This window comes from Malania oleifera, chromosome 3, assembly GCF_029873635.1.
Source record: "Malania oleifera isolate guangnan ecotype guangnan chromosome 3, ASM2987363v1, whole genome shotgun sequence".
In the NCBI taxonomy this organism is placed as follows: Eukaryota; Viridiplantae; Streptophyta; class Magnoliopsida; order Santalales; family Ximeniaceae; genus Malania; species Malania oleifera.
The window spans coordinates 62,927,444-62,941,110 of record NC_080419.1 but is presented as its reverse complement, the minus strand read 5'-3'; the positions used below and the strand labels follow the sequence as shown (position 1 = coordinate 62,941,110).

The 13,667-nt window shown below is 33.9% G+C and overlaps 1 pseudogene; it reads right to left on the bottom strand.

Moving 5' to 3' along the window:
* Window positions 1–949: 949 nt before the first annotated feature.
* Window positions 950–1,875, bottom strand: LOC131151333 (uncharacterized; annotated as a pseudogene).
* Window positions 1,876–13,667: the final 11,792 nt, after the last annotated feature.

Below are 13,667 nucleotides of genomic sequence, written 5' to 3'. Positions count from 1 at the left end.
AAGAATTTTGAAGTACTGAATCATCCTTCTCTAAGTTCTAAACTTTTGAATCGCTGATTCTCATCTAGAGAAGAAATTTGGTGAAATCTCTCTTGAGCTTCAATTATATTTCCTTTGATATTTTATATTGAAGTATATAGTGCTTTCAATTGTACTAATATGCTCTTTTGAGAGTGTCATTGTACACCAGATTGTCTATTATCTTTCTTGTAGTTGTTGACGATTTAAGGATTGTTCGGATCATTGGACCAAGCGTGGGGTATCACTTGTAGAGAGGGCTCTATCCTTAAGGAGGGATATGTAAAGTTTGCCCCGCCTAGAAAGGAGTGCTAATAGTGGAAACCTTAGGTGATATTGGCTTAAGGTGAGGACGTAGGCTGGGGATAAGCTGAACCTCATAAAAATCTCGGTCTCACTCTTACCTTTCTCTTTACTTTCTGTATATATATATATATATATATATATATATATATATATATATATATATATATTATGTGGTGTGTATGCAAAGTGCAGGTTGCTAAAAATCAAAAACCAAGATTAAGAAGACTCTTAACTTAAGAAAGTACTTTTGATTAAACTTTTGCAGAAACCCAAAAGGGAGTACGTTGTTTAATCATTTGCGAAAATATTAGTTAAGAAAGGACAAGCAAATTTCATTCATTATAGGGCTTGAAACAAACACATATTCACAGGGCTACAAACGAACTCTACCTTGAGTTTTTGCTAAAGCTGAAAAGTGCTACATCTTATATCTTGATTGAGTATATTGTATTTGATTGGATTATTTGGTTATTGTTTACTTGTGTTGAGATTAAATGTGATTGTGGATTAATTAACCAAACTAAATTTTTGTTGAGTGTTGCTAAAGGTTAAAGAATTCTTAAAACAAATTAAAAAAAAATTTAATAATCCAATTCACCCCCTTTTTGGGACAACACCTTGACTTTCAGGAATAGTATTTGGCAATGTGACCTAATTGATCACATATTTGGCATTTTGGTATGTAACAGCGTTGTCCAGTGGACTTGTTTTTTCTTTTTTCTGTTGGGCTACCATTATTTCAATACTTGGCTAATGAAGAGTTTTTTCTGTTGAGACCCTTTGTTACAACCGAAACCATTTTTCTTTGAGAAGTCCTTAGAATTGTGACCTCCAAAAAAAGAGCTGGAAACAGGTTGTCAATTGGAGTAGTTGGCAGAGGCGACCAACTACTTAGATGTGGCTTCAAGACGTCGCAAGTTGGCATCGTGACCTATAAGAAGGTCATGTAATTCCTCGAATGCGAGTGGGCATTCACGTGTGTGAATAGGGGCTGCAATTTCACGGAAGTTAGTTTCCAATCCATTTAGGATGTAAAGCGTGAGATCATCTTTAGAGATAAGATGAACAATGAGGCAAATTTCATCTATAAGAGATTTGATGGCGTGCAAGTATTCTTGAACCATCTCATTTCCCTTCTTTATCAAGGTGAGTTCCTCTTTAAGCTGCATTGCACAAGTGCGGGATTTGCTCGTATACATGGTGTGTAATTTTGCTATGCTTCATAGGAGGTTATGAATCGTGTTATAATAGTGGTCATTGAAGCAAAAATGACCCTGAGAATAAGCTTATCTTGTCTTATCTGGTGAGTTCTTTGAAGGATTGAAGTGGAGGTATTAGTGGAGTTAGGACATGGTTTATCACCGGTAACATACTTAGTAGATTATACCCAATGAGAAGCGCTTCAAACTGGGCATGCTATTGAGGGATGGTTGAAGGTGTGATTTTTTCATTTGTTTGGGTAGTGATATTGAGAGCAATAAGAGGGATCTCTGTTCGAGATGGTGGAGTTGTGATCGGGTTCTCGTGGGAGGAAGGCTCTTCTGATACCATGATGAAATTTGAAAATATTGACAATAAATTTCTTATTACTCACGTGAAGAATATTTCACACTCATTACAAATGTTTGTATGGAAGTATATACAAGAATACAAAATCTATTCTATGAATGAAAGTTAAAAATAAGTCTAACTATTGCAAAACTTTAACTCATGATTTGTCTAACTGTTACAAAGCTTTAACTTGAGATTTGCCTAACTGTTAAAAAGCTTTAACTTTTGGTTTGCCTAATTGTTATAGAAAGTTTCTGGCTATTACAACCATATTTTTAGCCTAATAATCAGGTTGTATGATTTTGTGCTTGATTTGAGGAGTCCTCGTCTATAGACCTCTCTCTCTCTCTCTCTCTCTCTCTCTCTCTCTCTCTCTCTCTCTCTCTCTCTCTCTCTCTCTCTCAAAACATTCCCCAAATACTTCCAACAATGATGGAATGAAAAAAAAAAATAAATACTTTCTTCCTTTTTCCAAGCAAATAAATACCCCTTTCAATTCCCTTTTATCACTTCAAACGCTCTCCTTATCCTCACTTGGACATGCCCATTTTTCTTCTTAAAAAGTTCCTTTTATAGGCCTCCAATGAAAAGGATGTAAAACCCATTTCGAAATTTAAAATTTAAAATTTTAAATGCAAAAGTAATGATGAGTCCCTAAAATATATGATTTTAGACCTTCATTTATCTTTGTTTATCCTCATTTTACTATGTATTTACCCAGAGTTATTATTGTTCAGAGCTATGCAAGGTTTGTTTGTCTTTTCAAGAAAAACATGTTAAAACCATGGAGTTAGGAATTATAAGAAGCTAAAGAGGATTTGGAGGACTCAAAGCTCAAATAAGATGCTTAACCAAGCTCCTAATGCTTCATATCATAAAGGGACAAAAGGATGATGCTCGACCATGTGGTGCGACTAGAAGCATACGGGGCAACTAAGTCTTTATTCACAGACTCCAAGGTTCAGACTAAGATCAAAATGCTGCAAGGTTCAACCAAGCCCTCGACCAAGTGACTCTCTAGGGAGAGCATGTCGATATATCGAGCTAGAACTGAGAGCATAATTACCGAGAGTCTCGACGAAGTGTTCGACCAAGAGACCTTAAAGGGCGACTATATCGAGTCCCTGAGATTTTCTAAAGATCGAGGTCCTACAAGTCTCAACCATCAACTCGACTAGAAAGATCCTGAGGCATAACGTAGTCGAAGACATTGAAGATTTGAATTCCTTATTTTCCACAAGTCTCGACCAGGGCATGCACAAGAATGACATAGGGATGACTTGGTCAACAACAACTATCTTCTATGCGAGATTTTCTGCAAACTTTCCTAACTTGTAAAACAAACCTTGTAAACCCTAGAGCCTATAAGTATTCGCTACAAACACGAGCTCTAGGTTACTCTTTGTCCTCTCTTAGGTTAGTGATAGAATTAAAATGTCATTGGGAGCCACTTTAGATTAGAAGTAGAGTAGATTTCAATTCCTATTTTGATCTATGCATAAAGTGTCCGATGGCCTGTGACGACTAGCAACGTTCTTGTGTGAAATTAGGAATGGCTTCCCAAGAGGGGGGGGGGGTGAATTGGCTTTTAAAAATTTCTTTTAATTCCTTTTTAGAATTCTTAAACTTAATTTATTTCTTTTAACCAATTCGTGACTTGTTTGTTTAATTTGTTAAGCACTCAAGAACTTAGTTTCTTTATTTAATCCTTAACCATACAAACATCCAATCATTCAACCAAACCAATTAACTATAATTATAAAGCAAACAACCAAACCAATACACAACACTTATGTAACATAAAAACTCAAAATGGTTGTTTGTTGATATTAGCCAAATTTGAACCAAGCCTTGTAGTGAATGAAAATTTATGCTTGCTGATGTAAAGCCTTGTATTGATGGTTTTGCTTCTTTAATATGATGTGCAATATAACATCCAATCAACACAATATCTACTTCTTCAATATTCAGAACTAAACTAAACTCTCAATTAATTTATCCTTGGGCTGTTAACCAAGTAACGTACTCTCGTATGGTTTCTGCAAGATATGGTATAACCAACGTACTCCCTTTCGGTTTCCACAACCCAAATCAAAATTAAACTTTTAGTTTACTTGATTTCTATATTACGTAGTATATATGATTATCAAATAAACCATCTAAGCAATTTAAATATGTTGAAAATAAAAAGTAGAGAAAGAGAGAGTGAGACGGAGATTTTTATGAGGCTCGGCTTATACCCAGCCTACATCCTTGCCTTTGGAAAACCACCAAAGGATTCACTAAACATGTCCTGTTTATGGGTGGAACAAAACCTTTACAAGCGATACGCCACACTCAAACACTCCGTCACTAGGCTAAAGCCCGCCTCTCCAAACGATATTCCCTTGTTTGGTCCAACGATTCTACAACCCTGAATCATTTATAAAGAAGAACCAAGATAGAGAAGAGTTTGTGTACAAGAAAATACTCTCACAGCAGAGTAGGTTAGTACAACATTCAGCACAATAATATACGTCAAAGTAAATCACAATATGGAATATAACTTGAAGCTCAAGGAAGTGTTTCACCAATTTAATTCTTTCAATGGATGAAATATTTTAGAATTGTAGCACAAACTTGGTGAGTAAAATCAACAAGAACTCAGTAAGCTTCGTGCAAATTGAGAGCAAGAGAGAGAGTCTTGAGAATTTGAGAGCAACTTGAGAGAGATTTTGAATTTTTGCTGAATTTGAATTCTTGGTGTATGATTCAATAATATTTGAGGCTTATTTATAGACTTCAAAAGGGAAGTAACTTGGTCCCCAAGTGTGTTGAAATATCCCCCAAGTTTCCATAAATTTTGAGCCACAAATAACCCCATTTAAAAATTTGACCGTTATGAGAAAAATCAAAATAGCCGCGTGGCAGTCGCCTGCCCCAAACCACTAGTCGCCTGCCATGTTATTTTTAAAGGAACAGCAGGGGAAGTAGCTTGACATTCACCTGTCAGAACTAAGGTAGTCGCCTGGCATAGCCACTCAAGCGCCTAGCATGTTCAGGCAGTTGCCTGGCATGCACACATGCTGTTGTTAACTTCGAGCACCCTTCTATTTTTTAGTAATAACTTTTTCTGTATAACTCATAATTTGATGATATTGGTGTTAAATGAAAGATAGGAGAAAATCCTACAACTTTAATGTTGAACAATTTTCAAAATAAAGAGCTTTTGATAGAGAAAAATACACCTCAATGCAAATATAGAAAAATTAACAGCATTTTGAAAATCTTTTTTTTGGTGCTTTTCATTCCAAAAATGATTTTAACCTTTTTGAAACAGTTGTTGACCTTATAAAAATATTTTCCAAGTATGTTAAAAGGTATCTAGGTCCAATATATTAATCTAAGAGTTTCATGTTTCCATATTGAAATTATTTGAAGTACTTACATGAAATTTCCTATACTTTTTCAAATTTTCAATCATTGAATTCCTTGAGGTCTTGATGCTTGCTTCATCTTTCTTTGAGCTTTCCATGTTGATCACTTGAGCTTTTATTATTGAAAATTTTTCTTTAATATCAATGCTCTCATGATCTTCAAGCTTTAAACTTTAAATCCATTTTTGAATCCATGCTTTAAGCTTCATATTGAATTCATTATTTGAAGTACAAGTTTTCATCAATTCTTTAACGCTCTATCCTTGAGTCCTAAAAATATATCACTTAAACAAAACATGTTAAGTTCTACTTGTTTGTTAGTATCAAAATAGGATATTAAGCCTTGTAAGGCCAACAATCTCCCCCTTTTTGATGATGACAAACAAGAAGAAAAAATTGGAGTGAGCCTTAAGAAGACTCCCCCTTACAATATGCAGTATCTTAACAATATTTGCAAGATCAATATCAATATCAAAACCTCTTTTACAGTCATGCTCATCACTTTCAAATACTTCTCCCTTTGATATATATTATGTTCATGCTCAGTTTTTGCAATTTTCAATACTATGCTCAATTTTTGCTTTAAAACTTCTCTCCCTTTTGACATTAATCAAAAAGAAAAAAAATAATTAAGTTCAAGTAAAATCACATGTTGAGCATTTCATCAAACATACGTATCAAACATATGAACTTTCAATATAGCAAGTGTAGTGTGTTATAACATTCAGGTATATGAGTTGTAACTTCATTACTAACAGCTTTTTCCTTTAGACATTATTCAATATTTCAATTGTTGATTTTATTATACCAATTTAAAATTGAATTCATGATATCTATTTAAAATTCATGATACCAATTGAGAATTGATACCAATTGAAAATTTAATTTATAATACCAAATGAAAATTCTCTAAATTGATTAATAGGGAAACAATCATGATATAAGCAATATGACATAACACTCCCCCTGAATTTAACACATTTAGTTTTGTTATCAATTTTGCTTTCATCATCCCATGTTTCAAAACATTGATTCTTATCACGTATCAAATATCAATATCATACTAATGTCATCAATGTCATATTATGCTCATAGACATAATCATACTTTTCATGCTTAAAAGACAAATTTAACTTTTAGATTGTGATACCCAGTGAGCTTTTTAAATTTGTGATACCAATTAAATTATTAAAATGTGATACCAAAAATATTCATGGATACCAAAGACTTTATAGATATCAAAGTCATTATCACATTATACACAGCTCATGGATACCAATATAAAAAGCAGTAAGTCTATCCATGTAATTCATCAATAGCATGCATGATTAAGAATTAATCTCATATCGAAATTCATGCTTATACTTAATAATCTTATACTCAAATTTTCCACATAATAAGCCATAAATTTTCAATATAAGTTAAGCATATCATGTAGCATATCATATAGGCATGTAAGCATATAGCATCTCATATAGTCATTCATTCTCAAACTTATCTTAAACTCATATTTAAGTTTTTCTATTTTAACTAGTTTGTTTGTTGATAATGAATTAAGTTACTTTCTCAATTTTTAAAGGGAATGACTTAATCCATGGTGTTTTTAAAGTTCATCTTGGTACCGATACTTTCTTTGGTCCGGTTGGTTTAACAAGGGATGATTCCTTAATTCTCTATACTTGTTTAATTTTCACACCCTTTCTCTTAAATGGACATTCAAACTTTATATGCCCATTTTTCTTACATTGATAGCATATGGTGTTGGTGTAAGCATTAAAGGATGTGCTTGCATTATCTTTGGAGGCTTTTGAGAAATAACCCATGTAAAGACTCTTTTTCTTTTTATTTTCAACTCCATTGAAACTAATGCCTTCTTTGTTTAATGACATTCTTTGTGAGCTAATCATCTTATTAAGGTTTTCCTTTCCTTTTGTAAAGTTGTAAATAATTTTATCCTTATCTTTGATTTGATTCTTGAGATCATTTAACTCTATGTCTTTCTTGTTATCAACCTTCTTTAATGATTTCTCTAGCTCTAGAGATAATTTTCTTATTCTATCCTCTAATCCAGAAATATACATATCTTTCTTATATACCATAAAGGATAGGGATCGAAGGTCTTCTATCATTTGTTCATTCTTGTTTTCTAGTTTCTTGATTTTCAAGTTGTTTTCTTTTTCAGAAAGAGTTTTGGATTCTATTTCTTTCATTGCTAATTCATACTTATGTTCTATTTTCTTAATCCTTGAATCATTTTCTCTTTCAGCATTTCTAAGGGATTCTAATTCTTTCATTTTTATTCTTCAATGAAGTATTTTGTTCATTTGCTTTGATCAGCATCTTATGTACTTTGAATAAATCATTTTGAAGTTCATCATATGATGGCATACCCTCATCACTTGATTCATCACTACAAGAATTATTTGAAGATTTAGTTGAGGAGCTTTCTTCGTTATCCCATGCCATAAAGCACGTGTAGGCAACCTCTTGGTCACTTATTTCATTCTCCGAACTACTTGTATTATCCCAAGTAGTGACTTTCATGGTCTTCTTATTTTTCTTTTTAGACTCTTTCTTTAATAGTGGACATTCTAGTTTTAAATGTCCAGCTTTATTGCAATTGTAGCATTTAGGAGTTTTATTCTTTGATTTCCTTTTGCTGATATCTTTTTCTTCTGATTCGGAGTCTTGATTTCTTCTTTTGAATTTGTTTCTCCTTCTTAGTATCCTTGCTAGTTTTTTAGATATAAAGGCTTCTTCATCTTCATCCATTTCACTACTTGAGTTTTCTTTTAATGTTTTAAAGGCTATTGATTCTTGGGTTTTGGTTTTTCCATTCTTTTCATTCATTGCCATTTCATATGTAAGGAGAGAACCTATAAGTTCATCTAAGGAAGTGTTTTTCAAATTTCTTCCTTCGGTTATAGCAGTGGCTTTTGGTTCCTATACGGTTGGTAGCCCTATAAGAATTTTCCTTACCATTTCATAAGTAGTGTAAGTTTTTCCTAGTGCATTTAGGGAATTGATTATGTGAGTGAACCTAGTAAACATATTTGTAATTGATTCATTCGGGTTCATCTTAAAGGCTTCATACTCGCTTGTAAGCATATCAACGCTATTATCCCTAACATCCGTTGTTCCTTCATAAGTAACTTCTAGCTTATCTCATATTTCCTTAGCTGATTTACAAGACATTACTCGATTAAATTCATTAGCATCCAAGGCACAATATAAAGCATTTATAGCACTTGAATTTTTTTGGAGCATTTTATAATCTTGATCGGTCATATCTTTCTTCTCTTTTGGTATTTGTTTTCCATCCACTATCTTAGTGGGAATTTGATCTCCATCTACAACAACTTCCCATACTTTCCAATTCATCATTTGAAGATAGATTTGCATTCTCTTTTTCCAAAACATGTAGTTCAAACCACAAAAGATAGGAGGCCTAGTTGAAGATTGTCCCTCTCCAAAGGGAGCTACCCCTAATTGAGCCATTTAGATCTTTTTAGAGCTTCTAGTTAAGAGTTGTTATAACTAGGCTCTGATACCAATTGAAATTAGGAATGGCTTCCTAAGAGGGGGGGTGAATTGGCTTTTAAAATTTTTTTTTAATTCCTTTTTAGAATTCTTAAACTTAATTTATTTCTTTTAACCAATTCATGACTTGTTTGTTTAATTTGTTAAGCACTCAAGAACTTAGTTTCTTTATTTAATCCTTAACCATACAAACATCCAATCATTCAACCAAACCAATCAACTATAATTAGAAAGTAAACAACCAAACCAACACACAACACTTATGTAATATAAAAACTCAAAATGGTTGTTTGTTGATATTAGCAAAATTTGAACCAAGCCCTGTAGTGAATGAAAATTTATGCTTGCTGATGTAAAGCCTTGTATTGATGGTTTTGCTTCTTTAAGATGATGTGCAATATAACATCCAATCAACACAATATCTACTTCTTCAATATTCATAACTCAACTAAACTCTCAGTTAATTTATCCTTGGGCTGTTAACCAAGTAACGTACTCCTTTATGGTTTCTGCAAGATATGGTATAACCAACGTACTCCCTTTTGGTTTCCGAAACCCAAATCAAAATTTAACTTTTAGTTTACTTGATTTCTATATTACGTAGTATATATGATTATTAATTAAACCATCCACGCAATTTAAATATGTTGAAAAAAAAAAGTAGAGAAAGAGAAAGTGAGACGGAGATTTTTACAAGGTTCGGCTTATGCCCAGCCTACATCCTCGCCTTTGGAAAACTACCAAAGGATTCACTAAACCTGTTCCTTTGATGGGTGGAACAAAACCTTTACAAGCGATACCCCACGCTCAAACACTCCTTCACTAGGCTAGAGCCCGCCTCTCCAAACGATATTCTCTCATTTGGTCCAACGATTCTACAACCCTAAATCATCTATAAACAAGAACCAAGATAGAAAAGAGTTTGTGTACAAGAAAACACTCTCACAGCATATTAGGTTAGTACAACATTCAACACAATAATATACTTCAAAGTAAATCATAATATGGAATATAACTTGAAGCTCAAGGAAGTGTTTCACCAATTTAATTCTTTAAATGGATGAATGATTTTAGAATTGTGGCACAAACTTGGTGAGTAAAATCAACAAGAACTCAGTAAGCTTCGTGCAAGTTGAGAGCAAAAGAGAGAGCTTTGAGAATTTGAGAGCAACTTGAGAGAGATTTTGAATTTTTGCTGAATTTGAATTCTTGGTGTATGATTCAATAATATTTGAGGCTTATTTATAGACTTTAAAAGGTAAGTAACTTGGTCCCCAAGTGTGTTGAAATATCCCCCAAGTTTCCATAAATTTTGAGCCATAAACAACCCCATTTAAAAATTTGACCGTTATGAGAAAAATCAAAACAGCCGCATGGCAGTCGCCTGCCCCCAACCACTAGTCGTCTGCCATGTTATTTTTAAAGGAACAGCAAAGGCAGTAGCTTGGCAGTCACCTACCAGAACTAAGTCAGTTGCCTGGCATAGCCACCCAGGCGCCTGGCATGTTCAGGCAGTTGCCTGGCATGCACACATGCTGCGGTCAGCTTTGAGAACCCTTCTAGTTTTCAGTAATAACATTTTCTTTATAACTCTGAATTTGATGATCTTGGTGTCAAATGAAAGCTAAAATAAAATCCTACAACTTTAATGTTGAACACTTTTTAAAATAAAGAGTTTCTGATAGAGAAAAATACACCTCAATGCAGATGTAGAAAAATTAACAGCATTTTGAAAATCCTCTTTTTGGTGCTTTTCATTACAAAAATGATTCTAAGCCTTTTGAAACAGTTTTTGACCTTATAAAAATATTTTCCAAGTATGTTAAAAGGTATCTAGGTCCAATATATTTACCTAAGAGCTTCATGTATCCATATTGAGATTATTTGAAGTACTTACATGAAATTTCCTAGACTTTTTCAAATTTTCAATCCTTGAATTCCTTGAGGTCTTTATGCTTGCTTCATCTTTCTTTAAGCTTTCCATGCTAATCACTTGGGCTTTTATTCTTGAAGCCTTTTCTTTAATATCAATGCTCTCATGATCTTCAGGCTTTAAACTTTAAATCCATTTTTGAATCCATGCTTTAAGCTTCATATTGAATTCATTCTTTGAAGTACAAGCTTTCATCAATTCTTTAACGTTCTATCCTTGAGTCCTAAAAATATATCACTTAAACAAAACATATTAATTTCTACTTGTTTGTTAGCATCAAAATAGGATATTAAGCCTTGTAAGGCCAACATTGTGCTTCCGTGTATATTACACGAACTTCTTTTGTACTTCGTGGAGTCAGTGATAGATGTGATGAATGCAAAAGGATGATATTTTTACATGCTTTCTCCTTTACTTTCTTTCACTTTATTGCTTTCTTTACTTGCTTTCGATTTACTGCTGTGTGTGTGATGAAAGTTTGCAGATAAGGATACGCATTACTATGTCTCCGTTAGAGGGAAGTAGTTGACCACGGATTCCCCGGAGGTGTTTGTGATCGTTGAGACAAGGTATATTCCGGTTCCTAACCGTGCTCTGGATGGTTGGTGCACCTTTGCCACCATGTGCCCTCGTATGTCCCTCTCCTACTTTGGCCTGGGATTCTTGGGTTGGTACTTCTATCAAAGCCTAAAGGAGTGTAGTTAGAGGCATGGCGTCCAGCTCCTGATTCATCCATCAACATTGCTTTGTAAGAGTAGGGTAACATAGGTTTTACTTGCTTTCCAGTAGTGTTATAGTTTACATGCTTTTGTTTAATTATTTCCAATAGTTAGATAGAAAATATCCTAAAAAATATCATCTTTTACTTCTTTTCATAACAAGGCTTTAGTAAACTAAGTTGGAAGAGGTTTCATAATTGCGCTTTAAGTCTCTATGGATCGACACCTAACTTATCCGCTTTCTATTGAACTTGAGAATAATTCTTTAGTATAAATTTTATCTTTGGTAGTTAAGAACCCAAGCCTTGGCGAGCCTACCAAGTAACCACCATTAACTACCAACTACTAATTGCTAATGTCGCAACTTGACATGTGACATCAAAAGAACACATGTCATGCTCAAAGTTTCTAGCCAATTTTGAGAAAATAATTCAAAATTTTAAATTTTAATAGATTTGATCGATTGCACAAAGTGGTTTGTTGACTTTGTGAGTCCGTCTCCTATTTTGATTATGGAAAACCACAATATCTCATTTGTGTGCTTAGTGTATGAACTGGTCTACCTTTCTAAAGTACAGATGATGGATGAGAAATGGAAGTCGAGAAGCACTCAAACGAGCATATCTTTCGGTGCGATACATGGAATTCTCAAGGAGCAGTGCATAAGCCTTTGTCTATTTCAAGTTTTATTATATTTTTATATTTATCATTTGGGTTTGTAATAATTACTGCATATCGCATGTAGAGATTATAAGCTCAAGACCATATATGGACCTTAGGGATCACCCTTCTATCGACCGACGCTGAATTTTTGGGACTAATTAAAATGCTCAAAGACCTTAGACTAGCCATATGTCCCCATATGTTGTATGCAAAAGCCCCCATATATCTTAGAAGTGATAATCATATGAATAGGGGCGACGTCAAATGAAATTAAGACTTAAATGCAAAAATTTTATATGGTCAGTTGACCGAACAAAAATATACTAAGACCTTCGGTCCATCAAACCTCCCCAGGGTCAATGGTTTGACTAGTTGATCGACCGTCCCTAAAATGAGCGTCAATGTGCTGGTCGATCGAACTAGCATGTGGGAAATCCAAACCCCCTGGTTGACCGAACGCCCTACTGTAAAGTGGCTGGGTCGACCGAGCGTTCAACTTCGGTCAACCGAACTTAGCACCGGTTGACCGAACCTCAGAGTTCAAAAATCACCTCAAGTCTGGTCGACCATCAATGCAGTTCAAAAACACCTTAGTCAATCGAACTGAGCAACTTGGTCGACCGAACCTCAAAAGTGGTCGATCAATCCTCTTGGGTTGTTCAATTATTACCGAAGTTAAACTGGGTTATTTTTAATTAATCTTTTTCCAAAATACTCAGTGTGTCCCCAACGACTGTAATTTTTTCCATCTCTATATATAGGTCCTCATTTGTAAAAATTAATACATGATTAGGGATTTAATTAGAAAATATTTTCTCTGAATTTTTGAGAACCCTTCTTCATACTCCACGCCAAAATACTCCTCTTTTGATCATTCTTTTGCAAAATCCATTTGAGTGAGAGTATTTTAAATCATCCTACATTGCTTTCCAAAGCTATAACTCTCATTGTGTTTGATTGCTTGTTGTTTTTGATTGAGAGTTGTTAGCCAAAGGTTGTCCCCTCGGTCTAATTAATAAACTCATTAAGTGGGGAAAACTTTTAGCTAGTGGGTCTTTGCACCATTATTGCAAAACTCATTAAGCTTGTCATGTATTGTGTTTATGTGAAAACTATTTTGACAAGATTATATTTCAAATATCTTTTGCGCTAGATTTTTTAAGAACATCATTATTGAGATATTTTAACTATACTATTTGGATATCTTTGAAACCCTACGTAAGATTAAGATATATTGATTTATTGTTTCAAAGATTATTTGTGAATACACTCTTATGCATGATTAACTATTGACACTAGATTAAGTGTAATTATACTTCATTAGCATTGATCTTATAGTTCTTATCATATTGATGTGCGCTGATTATTACATGTGCGTATCGGTACATAATCTTCTTGTGAAAAAAGCAATTTGAATTGTACACAAATTTGTATTTCATTGTTGTATTCCAAGCGTGGTCTGAGGGGATTTGATCTAGCCCATAAGGATCAGGTTGGGGTCAGCCTTGTGAATTTGACCTA